Here is a 6887-nt window from a genome sequence, read left to right on the forward strand (position 1 = left end):
CTGGAGGGGCAGAGGCAACTCAGGGGAGCTGAACTGGTGGTATGTGCTTCGAACTTAAAAAAGGTTTGTTCCAGGTATTGCCTTGACAGAGTCCAAGGTGTTGCTGAATCAGGATCGGGTAACTATTCAGAGAGCTGCTTCAAGTCGTATCCCAATGTATGCATCAAGGACCTTAGAAATAGCCATACTTTTTTTCCATTAACTTCATTCTTAGGATTCTTGCCTAAGAGAGAAGCTTATATATATTTATTAGTATATATATATATATATATATATATATATATATATATTGTTCTCACAGCTCACAGGAGCTCAGCTTTGGATTTGGCCCTGCCTCTGCATGTAGGTCGCTGGAGGGCGTCTGTTTTTTGCTCAGACAGGACGGGGTTAAAGGAGATTTTATTCTTTTTGATGCAGTTATAAATGGGATTGTTTTCTTAATTTCTCTGACATTTCATTATTAGTGTATAGAAATACAACAGATTTCTGTACATTGATTTTATATCCTACAGCTTTACTGAATTCATTTATTAGTTCTAATAGTATTTTTGTGGAGTCTTTAGGGTTTTCTATATATCGTATCATGCCATCTGTATAGTGACAGTTTTATTTCTTTTCTAATTTGGATGCTTTTTTTTTTTTTCCTTATCTGATTGCTCTTGCTAGGACTTCCAATACTATGTTGCATAAAAGTGGCAAGAACGGATATTCTTATCTTGTTCCTGATCTCAGAGAAAAAGCTTTTAGCATTTCACTGTTGAGTATGATGCTGGCCATAGATTTGTATGTATGGCCTTTATTATGTTGAGGTGTGTTCCTTCTATACCCACTTTGTTGAGAGTTTTTACCATAAATGGGTGTTGAATTTTGTCACATGCTTTTTCTGCATCTATTGAGATGATCAAGTGATTTTTATCATTCATTTTGTTAATGTGGATATCATGTTGGTTGATTTGTGGATATTGAACCATCCTTGCATCTCTGGAATAAATCCTACTTGATCATGGTGTACGATTCTTTTACTTTATTGTTGAATTTGATTTGCTAATATTTTCTTGAGGATTTTTGCATATATGTTCATGAGGGATTTGGGCCTATATATTTTTTTTGGTAGTGTCTATCTGGTTTTGGTATCAGGGTAATGCTGGCCCTGTAACATGAGTTTGGAAGCATTCCTTCCTCTTCAATTTTTTGGAATACAGTTGACCCTTGAATAATATGGGGGTTAATTCACATATAACTTATAGTCGGCCCTCCATATTCAGGGCTCCTTCACATACGTGGATTCACCCAAACACAGGCCATGTAGTACTGCAGTATTTACTATTGAAAAATATCTTCATATAAGTGGACCCATGCATTTCAAACCTGCGTAGTTCAAGGGTCAACTGTAGTTTGCAAAGAATAGGTATTAATTCCTTTAAAAGTTTGGTAGAATTCACCTGTAAAGCCATCTGGTCCTGGACCTTTGTTTTTGGGAATTTTTAAATTACTGATTCAGTTTCATTACTAGTGGTCAGTCTGTTCAGATTTTCTAATTCTTCTTTATTCAGCCTTGGAAGAGTGTACGTTTCTAGGAATTTATCCATTTCTTCTAGATTGTCCAATTTGTTGGGGTGTAATTGTTTGTATTAACCTCCTATGACCCTTAATATTTCTGTGGTGTCAGTTGTAACTTCTCTTTCATTGCTGATCTTATTTATTTGAGCTGTTTCTCTTTTTTTCTTGGTAAGTCTAGCCAAAGGTTTATCAATTTTGTTTATTTTCTCAAAGAACCAGCTCTTAGTTTCGTTGATCTTTTATTTTCTTTTTTAGTTTCTATTTCATTTATTTCCATTCTGATCTTTATTGTTTCCTTCCATCTGTTAACTTTGGGCTTTGTTTGTTCTTCTTTTTCTAGTTCCTTTAGGTGTAAGGTTAGATTGTTTTTTTGAGGTTTTTCTTGTTTCCTGTTGGAGATCTGTATCACTATAAACCTCCCTCTTAGAACTGCTTTTGCTGTGTCCCATAAATTTTGGAACGTTGTGTTTCCATTTTCATTTGTTTCAAGGTTTTTTTTTTTTTTTGTGGTACGCGGGCCTCTCACTGTTGTGGCCTCTCCCATTGTGGAGCACAGGCTCTGGATGCACAGGCTCTGGACGTGCAGGCTCAACGGCCATGGCTCACGGGCCCAGCCACTCCACGGCATGTGGGATCTTCCCGGACTGGGGCATGAACCTGCGTCCCCTGCATTGGCAGGCAGACTCTCAACCACTGTGCCACCAGGGAAGCCCTCAAGGTATTTTTTGTTTTTTTTGTTGTTGTTGTTTTGTTTTTTGCAGTACGCAGGCCTCTCACCATTGTGGCCTCTGCCGTTGCAGAGCACAGGCTCCAGATGCGCAAGCTCAGTGGCCATGGCTCACGGACCCAGCCACTCTGCAGCATGTGGGATCTTCCCGGACCGGGGCACGAACCCGTGTCCCCTGCATTGGCAGGCGGACTCTCAACCACTGCGCCACCAGGGAAGCCCCTCAAGGTATTTTTTGATTTCTCTTTGTTTTTTGTTGACCCATTGGTTGTTCAGAAGTATGTTGTTTAGCCTACATGTGTTGGGCGAGTTGCAGTTATTTCCTTGTAGTTGATTTCTAATGTCATACCATTGTGTCAGAAAAGATCCTTGATGTGATTTCAGTTTCTTAAATTCTCTGAAACTTGTTTTGTAGCCTGTCATGTGACCTATCCTGGAGAACTTTCCAGGATAGATCTTGGAAAGAATGTGTATTCTTTGAAAAGAATGTGTATTCTATTGAATAGAATGTGTATTCTATTGTGTAGAAAAGAATGTGTATTGAAAAGAATGTGTATTCTATTGTATTCTGGTGGAATGTTCTGTAGATATCTATTAAGTTCATCTGGTCTCATGCATCATTTAAGACCAATGTTTCCTTCTTGATTTTCCGTATGGATGATCTATTCTTTAAGTGGGGTGTTAAAGTTCCGTACTATTATTATATTGCTCTCTGTTTCTCCCTTTATGTCTATTAATATTTGCTTTTTGCATCTAGGTGCTCCTACGTTGGGTGTATAGATATTTACAAATGTTATAGCCTCTTGTTGGGTTGATTGTTTTATCACTTTGTAATGCCCTCCTTTTTCTCTTGTTAAAGTCTTTGTTTTAGAGTTTATTTTGTCTGATGTAAGTACTGCTACCCTAGCTGCCTTTTTGTTTCTATTTGCATAGAATATCTTTTTCCTTCCCTTCATTTTCAGTCTCTGTGTGAGATCCGAAGTGAGTCTTTTATAGGCAGCATGTATATGGGTTTTGTTTTTTATTCATTCAGCTACCTGATGTCTTTTGATTGGAGCATTTAGTCCATTTACATTTAAAGTTACTATTGATAAGTATGTACTCATTTGTCATTTTATTAATTGTTTTAGGGTTGTTTTTGTAGCTATTTTTTGTTCCTTTCTTCTTCTTTTGCTCTCTTCTCTTGTGATTTAATGACTATCTTTAGTGGTATGTTTGGATTCATTTCTCTTTTCCTACATGTCTGTCATACGTTTTTGGTTTGTGGTTACCATGAGGTTCATATATAACAATCTGTGTACACAGCAGTCTTTTTTAAGTTGATGGTCGCTTAAGTTTGAGTGCATCCTAAAAGCACTACAGTTTTACTACCCTCCCCATCACATTTTATGTTTTAAGGTCATACTTATATCTTTTTATTTTGTATATCACTTAACTGATTATTTTAGACATGATTTTACTACCTTTGTCCTTTAACCTTCATACTAGCTTTATAGGTAGTTGATCCACTACCTTTTCTATATGTTTGCCTTTACCAGTGAGATTTTTTTTCTTTCATAATTTTCTTGTTTCTAGTTTTGGCCTTTGTTTTCTGTTTAAATAAGTCCCTTTAACATTTGTTTTGTAAGACCAGTTTAGTGGTGATGAACTCCTTTAGCTTTTGCTCATCTGGGAAACTCTAAATCTCTCCTTCAAATCTGAATCATAACCTTGCCAGGTAGAGTACTCTTGGTTGTAGGTGTTTCCTTTCACCACTTTAAATATATCATTCCAGTCCCTTCTGGCCTATAAAGTCTCTACTGAAAAGTTAGTTGATAGTCTTTTGGGTATTCCCTTGTATGTAACTAGTTTTTCTCTTACTGCTTTTAAGATTCTCTCTTTATTTTTAACCTTTGATATTTTAATTATAATATGTCTTGGTGTGGATCTTTCAGTTCATTTTGTTTGAACCAGTTCATTTTGTTTCATCCCTGGACTTGGATGTGTTTCCTTCCCCAGTTTAGAGAAATTTTCAGCCATTGTTTCTTCAGATAGGTTTTCTGTCCCTTTCTGTCTCTCTCTTCTCCTTCTGGGATCCCTATACTGTGAATGTTAGTATGCTTGATGTTTTCCCAGAGATCCCTTAAACTATCCTCATTTTTAAAAAGTCTTTTTTCTTTTTTCTGTTCCAGTTGGGTGATTTCCATTACCCTGTCTTCCAGATTGCTGACTCATTCCTCTGCATCCTCTAAACAAGGGGTCCCCAACCCCCGGGCCATCCATAGCCTGTTAGGAACTGGGCCACACAGCAGGAGGTGAGTGGCAGGCGAGCGAGCAAAGCTTCATCTGCTGCTCCCCATCGCTCGCTTTACCACCTGAACCATCCCTCCCCACCCCATCCATGGAAAAATTGTCTTCCACAAAACTGGTCCCTGCTGCCCAAAAGGTTGGGGACTGCTGCTGATTCCTTCTCATGTGTTTTTTTTTTAATTTTTATGGTACGTGGGCCTCTCACTGTTGTGGCTTCTCCCGTTGTGGAGCACAGGCTCTGGACGCGTAGGCTCAGCAGCCATGGCTCATGGGCCTAGCCACTCCGCAGCATGTGGGATCTTCCTGGACCGGGGCACGAACTCATGTCCCCTGCATCGGCAGGCGGACTCTCAACCACTGCGCCACCAGGGAAGCCCCTCTCATGTGTTTTTCATTTCAGTTATTGTATGCTTCAGTTCTGACTAGTTCTTTTTTATATTTTCATCTCTTTGTTGAAGTTCTCACTGAGTTCATCCATTCTTCTCCCAATTTCGTAAGCATATTTGTGACTATTATTTTGAACTCTTTATCTGGTAAGTTGTTTATCTCTGTTTCGTTTAGCTCTTTTTCTAAGGTTTTGTCTTGTTCTTTCTTTCAGAAGGTATTTTTCATCTCCTCATTTTGCCTAACTTTCTGTGTTTGTTTCTATGTATCAGGTATATCAGCTGTGTCTCCTGGTCTTGAAAGAATGGCTTTACATAGAAAGTGCCCTGTGGAGTTCAGTGGCACAACCCTCCTCCCTGCCATTCCGGTCACCAGAGCCAGGTGCTCCAGTGATATTCCCTGTGTGGGCTGCATGTGCCCTCCTGTTGTGGTTGGGCCACAATTGATGTGAGCGCGCTGGTGTGCAGGGCTGGCCCCCAGAACAGAAGCCACTTTGGAGGGGCCTGGTTTCAGCTAGGGCCACCCACCAGGTGTGGTGGGGTGGGAGCTGCTTTAGGTGGGACAGGTCCTCGGGATCACTGGGGTGGGGTGCATGGTTTTAGCTAGACTGATGGAGAGTGATAGATATGGCGCCTGCCAGCACTGGCCCAGCTATGTGGAAAACCAGTTTAAAAAAATGGTGTCTGCCAGCACTTCCATCCCCAGAGAAAGTTCCACCAGATCCCTACCTCTGCAACACACATCCTAAGATCAGTCAATGAATCTTTTTCTTGTATGACCCAGGCGCTTTTCAAGCTGCTGCCTCTGCACTGTGACATAAGGCCAGTGAGTTTGTACACGAGTCTTTCAAGAGTGGAGTATCAATTTCCCAATGCCCTCTGCTGTCCCAGATGTAAACCCTGCTGGTTTTGAAAGCCAGACATTGTGGAGACTCATCTTCCCAGTGTAGGTCCCCCAGGTTGAACAGCCCAGTGTTGGGCTTGAATCCCTTGCTCCTCAGCAGGGAACTCCATGGTTGTGATATACCTCCTGCTTGTAGGTTGCTGCACCAGGGGTGTTGGTGCTGACTAGACTGCATCTCTGCTCTGCTTACCCATCTCTGCGTGGCCTTTTCTTTATATCCTTAGTCATAGGAAATCTGTTCTGCTCATCTTTGGGTCATTCTCAGAGATAGTTGTTCTATATGTAGTTGTAGTTTTGGTGTGTCTGTGGGAGGAGTTGAGCGTATAATCTTCCTACTCTTGCATATTATCTGGAACTCAGTAGTTGAAACATTTTACAATCCCACCAGTTGGAACGAGGATTCCAATTTCTCCATATTCTTGGCAACACTTGTTATTTTGTGTATTTTTGATAGTAGCCATCCTAATGGATGTGAGGTGATATCTCATTTTGATTTATATTTCTCTGATGATTAGTGAAGTTGAATATTTTTTCCTATGCTTATTGGCCATTTATATATCACTTTTGGGAAAATGTCTCTTCCAGTCTTTACCCAATTTTAGTTGGGTTATTTGACTTTTTTGTGTTGAATTATAGGAGTTCTTTATATATTCTAGCATCCCCTTTTGCTGGAATCCCTTCTTGGTTTTACAGTGGCCTGGGTGTTGTAGCTTCTCAGCTGGTCTCTAGAGTTCTCACAGAGGTATTCTGTTTCATATGTTGTAGGTGTCTCTGTGGGGGAAGAAGGGCCTGTAGCTTCCTAGTCTGCTATCTTGCTGATGTGACTCTCATAGGAAAATGTTTTTAGGATTTTAATAGAATGTTCATGTCGTAATGTTAAGTTAAAAAAAGAAAATCCAAATATAAAATTATACAGTCTGTTCTGAACTATGTAAAAATATTCATAGAAAAAATACTGGTAAGAAATTCAGTACCATAAAATGTTACTACTTTTCTGTACTCTGAATATTTTACAACAAATATA

At 39.7% G+C, this 6887-nt stretch overlaps 1 long non-coding RNA gene across 3 annotated transcripts in view; it reads left to right on the forward strand.

The window, feature by feature from the left end:
- Positions 1-2461: 2461 nt before the first annotated feature.
- Positions 2462-6887, forward strand: part of LOC112401521 (uncharacterized) — a 19115-nt gene continuing 14689 nt past the window's right edge. For 2 of the 3 annotated variants that reach the window (XR_003003585.1, XR_003003587.1), the window contains exon 1: positions 2462-2515. This is a non-coding gene — a long non-coding RNA (uncharacterized LOC112401521). Of the gene's footprint in view, positions 2516-4458; positions 4582-6887 lie in introns of all 3 variants that reach the window. The other variant, XR_003003586.1, reaches the window with a different exon arrangement.

Source organism: Neophocaena asiaeorientalis, unplaced genomic scaffold, assembly GCF_003031525.2.
Source record: "Neophocaena asiaeorientalis asiaeorientalis breed wild unplaced genomic scaffold, Neophocaena_asiaeorientalis_V1.1 scaffold33, whole genome shotgun sequence".
Classification (NCBI taxonomy): Eukaryota; Metazoa; Chordata; class Mammalia; order Artiodactyla; family Phocoenidae; genus Neophocaena; species Neophocaena asiaeorientalis.